The sequence below is a fragment of the Mandrillus leucophaeus genome, unplaced genomic scaffold (assembly GCF_000951045.1).
Source record: "Mandrillus leucophaeus isolate KB7577 unplaced genomic scaffold, Mleu.le_1.0 Scaffold1661, whole genome shotgun sequence".
NCBI lineage: Eukaryota > Metazoa > Chordata > Mammalia > Primates > Cercopithecidae > Mandrillus > Mandrillus leucophaeus.
This window is the reverse complement of record NW_012101656.1, coordinates 62,001-72,769: the sequence shown is the minus strand read 5'-3', so window position 1 is coordinate 72,769 and position 10,769 is coordinate 62,001. Positions and strand designations below refer to the sequence as shown.

Below are 10,769 nucleotides of genomic sequence, written 5' to 3'. Positions count from 1 at the left end.
CCATCTCAGAAGGTAAAAAAAAAAAAAAAAAAGCCTCCCACCCCATAGCTCCATCCTCAGACTCAGCCACTGATCTGTGGGACACCACCTGGACCTGTGGGGACATTTTCCTGACAGGAAGACTTGAGTGGATGGGGATGTGGGCAGTGTCCCTTGTGGGGTCTGCATCATGCCAGGACACACCCAGAAGCCGAGCCCTGCACCAGCCTCAGCAGCACAGATGTGCTGAGGCCCAAAGGGTTGGGGGACAAACGTGGAGAGGTGAACACGTCCACTCAAAGACTCAGCGTCCTGCCCTCAGTGCCCCCATTCCCCTGCTCTCATCCACTGGATGCTCCCACCTGCCCTTACAATACTGAGCAACCAGAACTCCATGGCCAGCAAAAAGGCTTTCCTCTCACGCTAGGTCTCCAGGACCCTACTTGTAGGTTGCAAATCAAAAGTTTGGCCTACATGCTTGACTGTGCTCCTCTAAGAGTTTTCCTGACCACAAATTCATTGGCAACAGAGTGATGCCCAGGGCTTCTACTGGACTGAGCCCTTGTCTGACTGTGTCCAGGAAGAGTACCAGGTGGAAGGAATTGGGGAGAGAAGTGAAGCCACGGGGTTATTTTTGAACAGGGTCTTACTATGTTGCCCAGGCTGGAGTGCAGTGGCACGATCCTGGCTCACTGCAGTCGAACTCCTGGGTTGAAGTGATTCTCTCACCCTAGCCTCCTGAGTCACTAGGACTACAGGTGCCCAACATGACACCCAGCTCACTTTTAACAATTTGTTGTAGAGACAAGGTGTCCCTGTATTATCCAGGCTAATTTCAAACTGTGGGCCTTGGTGATCTTCCCACCTCGGCCTCCCGAAGTGCTGGAATTACACATCTGAGGTACTGCACCTGGGTTCCTTGTGCTTTCTGTACACATTCGGGTGGCCGGTGGGAGACCCTGGATCCAGAGATTGGGGATGATGCTGGCCTTCTCCTACCCTGAGGATCAAGCAGTGCCCAAGGGCACAGCCTGGGGAGCTGTGGCCTGTGTCACCCACTGCGGGTGCACAGCAGTATAGAAGGTCCCCTGCAGATGTGTGTGTCTCAGTGAGCCCTCCACAGGGTGGGTTCTGTAGGTGTTGGACCAAGTACTTCCCTACCACAAGCTGGTTGTAGTTCAGACCAAGCAGTGAGAGGCACGTCCACCGAGTGCCAGGCACAGTGGTACCCCAGAGGGTGGTCCTACTCTTGGCCTGGCTCGTGCCCCACCGTGGGGAAGCAAAGCCACCAGCCCGGGCAGGATGTGGTCAGACCTGGAGACTGAAGGCTGTGGGTCAGCAGCCCTTCCCAACCCTGACCCTTCCTCCTCCACCTAGCAGTGGTTCAGGCCCACTGAGGAGCACTGCTGGTGTGCCTGCTGCTGAAGCACCTGCATGCTTTCGGAAACAGCCTGAAGCCAGAGCAGACCTCACCCACTCCCATGCCACCAGGTCCCTGGAGGAGTTCAAAGGGTGGGTGGCCCCTGTGGTTTCCCACCACTGCTGTCTCCCCTGCTTTCCCCTCCTCAGCTGTTGCCCACAAGGATCTCACCCCAGGGCATAGGGAACATGGTAAGTCCCCTCCTGATCACAGACCACCTGAGGCCTCTAGAGGGCTAGGCAGGTGCCTTATCACCCCGACCAGCGGGCTCCCAGAGCCTCTCTCGCCAGACTGGCCAGAGGCCCCATCATGCTGCCATCTCTAGCTCCTCCCTACCCCTATCAGAAGAGCTGGTGTGGCTGACTCCAGGCCCACCAAAGTGGGCTGTTTGTGTAGGACTGAGATGAGGTGCATGTGGGAGCTGCACTGGCTCAGCCGCCTGTGTGCTGTGTCTCCTTGGGATGTTCACTGGCCTCTCTGAATCTTGGTTTCTTCCTCTGAGAAACGGGCTGAAACCGACTCTGATATGGAGATCCCCAGTGCTCTCCTGTCAGAACTGACCCTTGTTGATGGGAGCCCTGGGCTCATCTGTGAGCAGGGCCTCCTTACCGGGCAAGCAGCAGGTGACCCTATTTCCTGCAAGGCCCCGTCCCAAGGTTTGTCCAGCAGAAACTTGACCTTTTTGTGCAGCACTGCTTTGGCCACTGGCCCCTGGACACATTGTTCAGAGCTGTGAGTGTTGCCCCGTTACACGTCTGTGTTCTGTGTGTACCCCAATGAGTGCGGTCCCCTGTAGCAAATAAGAACAAGTATAGAGAAGATGGAGAAGATGGGGCTGTTGGAAGGCCACATGGTTCCGTTTTAATTTCCAAAGCAACCCCTCAGGTACAGGAAAGCCCTGCCCTGTCCCAGCTTTCTGGTGCCAGGCAGGTTCCTACCCCTACCTGTCCGGGGAGCACTGAGCCCCTTGGGCTGGGAAAAGCCCACCCATGGCCCTGGCTTCTAAACGGCCAGCAACAGAGCCAAAACCTCACAGGGCTGTACACCTCTCTCCTGCACCCTCTGGGGGATGTAGGAAGAGCCAGCCCCACCCAGCTGCTAGCTGGGACACAGACTCCAGGCCACCAGAGGATTTGGACCCCAGCCACTGGACCCTCAGCTCACACCCGCTCCCACAGGTCCTGGAGATGTGGCTGACCTACCTGCAGCCATGGCAGCATGCTCCCTGACAAGCAGGTTCCCGGCAGTGACAGTCCCACTGACTCCCGGTGTGTGTTGGAAAAATAAGCCTCAGCCCCGCTCCTCACAGTCATGCCACTGGCTCCTGGGTATGGATGTTGCTCCTATGCGTCAGGAAACCAAGCCAGCGGCGTATCCTGGGGTCAGCCTGGTCCTGGCCCCAGTGGCCTCCTGTAGTCTTCTCCCAGTCCTTCCCTGGTGGAGCACAGACCAGCCCTTCCTAGACTCAACCTTACCAGGCCCTAAAACTGCTTTCTCAGGAAAGCAGTGCACCGGTGACCCATCCTGCCCTGTCCCTTCCCCCTTCTGGTCCACATAAACGTTCAGCAACACCCAAACTATCCCTTGACCCTCACTGGCACAGAGCACAGCGCAGTGGCTGTCTTCCCCTCATCCCCTGGTTGATCCTCATGGCAGACCTCCAGGCTGATGTGGCACCTGGCGTGCACACTGACCTCTTCCCTTCTTGCCCAAGCCCTTCCCCTCTGGATCCTTCCGGGGATCGTCCCTTGGCCCCTACGTTCTCTGAGCCAGCCTCTACCATGACAGCCTCAGTCCTCTTGGAAAAGGGCCTCAGCCTTGCTAACAATGCAGTGTCCTCAGAGGGCCTGGGTGTCACTTGCCTCTGGCCTGCACTCCATGCCCACCCACAGCCCTCTGAGCTATCATCTATGACATCTTATCACCTTGGCCAGGGAGTCTGGAAGCACAGGGATGAGCGGTGGTCTTAGGGGCATGGAGCGGTGCAGCCCCTGCCTCCAGCAAGAGGGCTGATCCCAAATTGCCACTTCAGTCTCCCAGGGCACCCTTTGTCCAGGAGAATCTGCTGACGTATGTACACAAAGCCGTTTCTGGTCTTCCTGAATGCGAGCTCTGCACAGACTTGGTCAGCCCCAAACATGCACTCATGATGTTCTGAGTAGCCAAAAGTCTTTGCCCAGCCCAACTTGGCTGAGATAACCCAGGTAAGTCCTCAGCCTGGGCCAGTCTGGCAGACCCTGACCCAGCCAGACCAGGCCAGGACCTAAGCTGGTGGGTGGCAAGTCTGCAGAAGGGAACCACGAGCTCAAAGTGGGCCCCAGCAAAGGGTGTTGTGGAGACTCCTGGGAAACATCTGCAAAGTGAAGTGAGAGACTGGCTGGATCCCCGCCTGCCCTGCAGCCTCCTGGGCACTGAGCGAGGGACTGCAGGTGTGCCCATAGAGGGAAGCTGCACAGTCCAAGCTGCAACCCCACTTTCTCCCTGATGACTCACGGCAGCTGCCTCAGGTCATGGTGAGCCAGGTCACTGCTGTGTGTTTCATCCTGACTGGGTTGGACATTGGCTTCTGTCACTCCTCCTGGTGTTTGCCACCTGCAAATACTGCTGGAGGCTCTGTGAGCCACCAACTACCCCACCCACCCTCCCAATGTCAGCCACCTACTGCATGGGAAACGCTATGAGCCAGGGCCTCAGGAGGACACCCCTGAGTCATGGCTCCCCAGACGCCTCAGGGGCAACCCAGAATTTTGCAGGCAGCAGTCTGGTACTCTGTGCCCCTGGAAGTGGGCACCAAGTTCGTCTCCTGCCTTCCAGGTGAGCAGCTGTTCCTGGAGCCAGAGCTTGTAACCTCTCCACCACCAGCACTGACTCTTCATGGCCCCCACGTTCACCAGCAGTTTCCTGTCACTGTGGCTGCCAGAAGTCACTGATGCGTCCTTCAAGGTGAAGAGCCACGTCTACAGCCTGGAGGGCCAGGACTGTAAGCACACTCTGATGTTTGTGCCAGAGGCCCACATCCTGCTGGGTGGTCACCAGTGACCATCCTCAGGAACCCTGGAGCCATGGGGCTGAACAGACCCCGGGGAGTGCTGTGTTCTGGTGGGAAAGGTCAAGGCTGGGCTTAGAGTTCAGGCTATGTCTTCCTTACTCCCTTTCAGTAAAGTCTGATTTTTCCTGATAACAAAGGCAGTGTTGTTTGGAAAATTTAACATTCAGAAGATCATCCTTTAGTCTTTAAAAGTCCCCTGGCAGAAGCTGCTCCTGCTGGCACTCAGCGGTCTGGCTGCACATTTGTCTTGGGGCGCCCAGCCGGTCTGCCTGGGTGGCAGCACAGGCCAATCTGTCAGTGACCTGCCTGCACCTCCCTCACAAGCCCTGCGCCTTGCTCAGCATATCATGCAGGCCAAGCACATGGTCAAGCCCATCTTGGACCAGTGTGGAGAGCGCCCTACAGCTGCTCCTTCCTGTCGTGACTGGGCTTTGGCCCCATGAACCCCAACGGCTCTTATCCAGCCAACGACCTAGACAAGATAAGCCAGGATGGTGTCCAGCAGACAAACGAGTACCTGGAGGTAGCCCTGGAGTACCTGCAACAGGTATTTCCGGTATACACTATGGGGACTGCCCCACCCACAGCCATCAGGGTCCCCCTTCCTCAAAGGATTCGTTCCCCCTCAGCCTGTTGTCAGCCAAGTGCCAGTCCCAGGCCCCACTCAGAGGGAGCCAGTGTTGTGGGAGGCAGGGCCACACCCCCATCGCCTTGTTGGCACTGTTACAGGTCTGTGGGGTGAAGACCGCTCCCCTCCCTTCACCTTGATGCTCACTTCTCTCTGGCAACTCAGTGAAGTGCAGCCCACACACTTCACACTTACCTCGGGCACCACCCAGAATGAGAATGAAAAGCAGTAGCTCCTCGACTGCATCACAAGTGAGGACGGACTCATTCTCCCAGACCTCTGTCAGTAGCAGCTGAGAGGTCCCTGTCCCAGAGGTGTGTGGGCTGGGCCCTGACCTGTCCCCAGCTCCCTCCTCCCCCATAGCAGAGGCAGCTCCGCTCCTCTCAGTTGTGTGCGAGCTGTGTTTTCTGACCTGTCCCTGTAGCCTTGGTTTCGAAATCATCAATGTGCTGTGAAGGTTTGAAATTTTAGTACCAGGGGAACCCAGAGCTGCAGCCCATCTTAGGCTACGAGATTGCCAGCTTGGTCTGTGTGCTCTTCTGGTGGTTATCTACCATCAACTGCAATGACTGGGCAGAACAAGCCTGGCTTCTTCAGAGGATTCTGGATGCTCCTGCCCAGGGTGCAGTCCCAGGGTGGCCTGTGGGGGTGGGGTGCTGTTGTCCTGAGGCCTGAGGTGCATCAGTTTGCAGGCCAGATGTTGGGTGACTCTGCATTCCTGGGGCGACTTCCTCAGCAAGTTTCTGTCTACCATCTCACGAGCCTGCACTGGCCAGCAGGCACCTGGGAAGCCCCATGGGTAGAGATTGGCCGCCAGCCACTCCCATGACCCCAGGTTCAGCCTGCACCTCCTGGGTAGCTACTGGATGATGCTCTGGCTGCTGCTGGCCTTCTTTGAGGTCTGTTTTGAATTGGGCCCTCCCTGGCACTGCTCTTTGCCCTGGGCTATGTTCTCTATGCCTCAGACATGAGGCTGCTGAGTGGGGAAGCTGCAGCAGCCCTGATGGTATTGGCCGCTGTGTTCAGAGCAGGCTGGGGGTACTTGCCACACAGCCCGACCCTTGGGCTTGGGAGGTGACGGGACCACACCCTCCAGTGATGCTGCACCCGCACCTATGAAAGGCCATCACACTTCAACAGTGTGAAGTTCTCACCTGCCAGCTGTGGAATGTCAACATCCAGCAGGCCCAAGAGGTGAGGCCCTGGGTGGTGGGGGTGGCTGTGCTGGCTGGCGCTGCTGCTGGCCCCACCATGCTGATGTCCCCGTCTTTCAGCTGCAGTACCTCGAGTCTGAGTAATATTAGTACCGGGGGACCCAAAGCTGCAGCCCAAGGGAAAAGGGCCAGAGGCCCCGGGCGGCCCCAAAGGAGACTGCAGCTAGCTCTTCTAGGTGAGTGCCCAGTCACCCCTGCCCCATCCCTGGGGCCTGTTTGGGGCTCGTTGCTGACTCTTCCTTCATCCAGGGACCAAAAAGCCATTCAGTTCCCCAAGGTCTCCACCAAGAGCCTCTCCAAGAAATGGTAAGTCCCATGGGTGTGGGAAGAGCGGGGCAACCCTGTCACCTGGGCCCCAGGGACGGAGTGGTGGAGGGGTGACAGCACAGAAGCAGAGGCGGCCATGGCCTCACTGGGTCCCAGTGAGGGCCATGCAGGCCCTACTCCCAGCACGCTCCACTCCTGGGGACACTGAAGGTGACAGTCTCTCTACCCACCCCCAGTCTGCTTCTGAGCCCCATGCCTGTGGCAGCACGCGCCATCCTGCCCACGCTGAAGCAGACCCTGAAGAACAACTTTGCCAAGTGGCAGAAGAGGCTGCAGGCTCTGCAGAACTGGCACCTGTACTGCTTGGTGCTTTGAGACGCCTGCATCTGTGCCCGCAGCTGGTCAGTGCCAGGCAGCTGGAGACTGGCTCTCTCTAGAATTTCCTGATAATTCCACTACTTTTAAACCCAGCTAAATTCCAAGACAGATGACACTCAAGATGAAAAAAGTACTTGATCTCCAAACTGACAAAACTGTTTACCGTTCTAATATTTTGCTATTTGCTATTCACACAAAAGCATATGATGAAGTTAAGTATCACTCTACCTGTTGAAAACTGAAAATAAAGCTTGTTTCTTTCCAAGTCACATGTGTGCGCCTTGTTCCTCACTGGCTATCAGGCATTTCTTCCCAGTCCCTGGCCCCTAGCCCAGCCCCTGCTGCTTCAGGGACTTTCCTGGGCAGCCAAGGACTCTTGCTCATCCTGGGACCTGGCAACTGCCCTGGAAGAGAGGCATTGGCAGAGCCGCACACACCTCTCTGGAGGCGGGAAAGCCTCCTGGTCCGCTAGCTGCGCTGGAGTTGCCTTCGAAACACACGATCACTCTGGGTCTCCTGCCCAGACTGCCTGGCTCCTGGTGGCAAGACACTGTCTTCTTGCCCTGACATAGCAGCCTTGACAGGATGTCCGGCCAGGCTCACCTTTCTCCTCAGAGGGCCATCTTTAGAGTGCTGTGGCTACACCCACACCAACCCTCCCAACACAACACAGCTGTGTTCACGGTCTCGGAGTAGCCGGCTCAGTGCCACCCTCACCCGGCAGCACAGTCCTCCCAGGCCCACGGCCCCACTTCCTTGGCATTAATCTCAGCCTCTTCCTGCTTCAGGGAGCAGGAACTTTGCCAGGAAGCTGGAGAATGAACCAGGACAGTATGTGAGACAAGGATAACTGAGGTCTGGGCTGACCAGGGCCAGACTGGACAGTGCCAGCTCCAAGGCTGACAGCATTCAGACGACAGCAGGCCCAAGTTCAAGGAGAAGTGTACACAGTGACAGCTACTGATGAACACAGAAAAAATTGTAACAATCACAGATGGGGTAGTGCACAGAAAGGGGGGACCTCTCATCAGCAGAGGGCTGCAGTACCTCAAGTACCTCTGGTGCCCAGAGTGTCGGGCAGCACAGGGAGGCACTCACTGCCTGGCCCTGCCAACCACCAGGCCCACTCTTGATGGGTGGTGCAGTGCAAGGTGTTTTGAGGACACAGGTCCTGAGGACCTTGCTCTTCATCCCTTTACAGTGGGCATATGGTCCCCATGTGAGCAGGATAGGTGTGCCTGCAGCAAGATCGCCGATGCCACTGACCCCCGGGTGCCCTGCAGTGCTCAACATGAATGCCACGAGGGCTGAGGCCCAGCTGGTGGTGGGAAGCCAGCAGTGCCCACAAGCCAGCCCTTCCTCTGAGGGGCAGCCTTTGTGTTATGGACTTGGGCTTCCCCGGGGAGGTACCCCACTTGCCTAAAGCAGCTCTGCCTGGACTCGGAACTGTGACGAGAAAATCACATGCATGTTTCAAGGGTTTCCTATGCCCTGTGTTCTCCTACAAAAATGAGTAGGAGTGTGTTGACCACACACAAGATGCTCTACCACCACGGAGTGCACCCTCACACAGTTGAGATGAACCTGGACCGTGGACAGGCCGAGTGGACCAAGGATCTGGCTCCCTGGAGGAAGTTACATGGACAGCCTTCTCTAAGAACATGGCCAATGCCTCCCAGACAGCCTGCTCCACTGCCTCTGTTCCAGTTCCGTCCAAGTGTGGGATTTCATTAAGCAGGAACTAGGCAGCCCCAGTAGTGCCCTCTACCCAAGGAAATCATGCTGTCCTGACCTGGCCATCAAGCAGACAGATCTGTTATCCATCACCTTTACTGGTTCCATTAAAATACATATTAATAAGTTGGCTGATACACAGTTCACCAACTTAAAGCATGCCATTCGTTGGTTTTTGGTACTACATTCAGAATTGTGCAGCACTATCAAAATCAATTTTAGAACATTTTCTCTTTTTTCTTTTTTTTTTTTTGAGATGGAGTCTCGTCTCGCTCTGTAGCCCAGGCTGGAGTGCAGTGGCATGATCTCAGCTCACTGCAACTTCCACCTCCCAGGTTCAAGCGATTCTCCTGCCTCAGCCTCCTGAGTAGCTGGGACTACAGATGTGCACCACGGCTCCTAATTTTTGAATTTTTAGTTGGCCAGGCTGGTCTCAAACTCCTGACCTCAAGGGATCCACCCGCCCAGGCCTCCAAAAGTGCCAGGATTACAGACGTGAGCCACTATGTACAGTCCCATTTTACAACATTTTCATCACGCCAAATGACAACTCCATTTCCCCCACAGCATCTTTGGCCCTTGACAATCACTCATCAACTTTCTACCTGAAGTAGGCTAAATAACAGTACTTAGAGAGATCAGGTCCTATTCCTGGAAACCTGTAAATGTTACCTCATTTGGGAAAAGGGTCTTTGCAGGTGTGGTGAAGTTAAAGATCTTGAGACAGAGTGTTTTACAGGTGGACCCTAAGTGCAACTGCCACATAAGAGGGAGGCAGAAATTCACACACACACAGGAGAAGACGATGTGAAGATGGAATATAGGAAGAATCTACTCTGTGATGCTGGCCTTGACAGACTGGAGTGATACAGCCACAAGGCAAGGAGTACCAGCAGTGACCAGAAGCTGAGAGATGTGAGAAACAGGTTCCTCTACTATAGCCTCCCTGCTGCCACTGTGATTTTTGCCCATGGTACTGACTTGGAGAACTTCTGGTCTTCAGAATTGTGAGAGATTAAATTTCTGTTCTTTTACGTCATCAAGTTTGTAGGAACTTGTTAGAGCAGTCACAGGAAACATACGCATTTTTTACCTACCAGGAGTGGGGTGCCTAAAAATGTGACAGTGGCTTTGAAATTGGATAATAAAGCGGCGATGGTAGAATTGTGAGAAATCATGATAGAAAAGGCCTAGGTTGCCTTGAAGAGGCTGTTGGTAGACATGTGGATGTTAAAGACTCTGTCACCCATACTCTGCCTTAAAGGAAACGAGGAACTTAATAGAAAGCCTGTGTTATTTTCAAGAATACATATACTGTCATAAACAGAATGTCGGTAAACACATGAACATTAAAGGTGATTCTAAGGGCACAGAGGAAACAAGGAACATGTTACAGGAAACTAGAGCAAAGATGTTCTTTGCTATAGAATAGCAAAAATTTAGTTGGATTGTGTCCTACAGCTGTGTGGAAGGCAGAATCATAAGCAATGAGCTTGCACATTTAGCTGAACAGACTTGCAATCAAAGCACTCAAGACTCAGCTTTGTTTCTTTTTCCCACTTATAGTAAATGCAAGAGGAGAGAGATAATTAAAAGTACAACACAATAGATAAACTGATGGAAGAACTGTTATGCCAATAAGAACCTAGACTTGATGATTTGGGAAATTCTCAGACTATTCACATTGGAAAAAACCAAAATGCTAAAACTGGGAGATCCAGTTAGGAAAGCGTGTTCTGTAGAGAATGCCAATGGTGTGATATGCCTTGCAAATTTTCCTAGTGCCAAAGATATTAAACATGGGACTCATGAATCCCCTCAATCATCTCACAGAAGTGAGGCAAAGAGACTAAATTATCTAGGAAAGATCTGTGGAGAAACCTCATCTAACACCATGAATTCCATCATATACGCAGAAATTCTGCAAGGATTTTAGAATGTTCTATGAGAAGAAACACTGCCAGCTTGGACTAGAAAGTTTACAGACTAGACAAAATCATAGAAAGTTGAGACTAGACAAAACCAAAGAACTCCCAAAATTTAGAGGCAGAAAATAGGCTGATAAAACTACTCAGCCTCAAACACGTGCTACTCTTTAAG

General features: G+C 54.1%; 2 pseudogenes; one reads left to right on the top strand and one right to left on the bottom strand.

The window, feature by feature from the left end:
- LOC105536965 overlaps nucleotides 1-6,932 on the top strand; it is a 12,287-nt pseudogene extending 5,355 nt beyond the window's left edge.
- A 349-nt stretch (nucleotides 6,933-7,281) lies between these two features.
- LOC105536964 overlaps nucleotides 7,282-10,769 on the bottom strand; it is a 47,323-nt pseudogene continuing 43,835 nt past the window's right edge.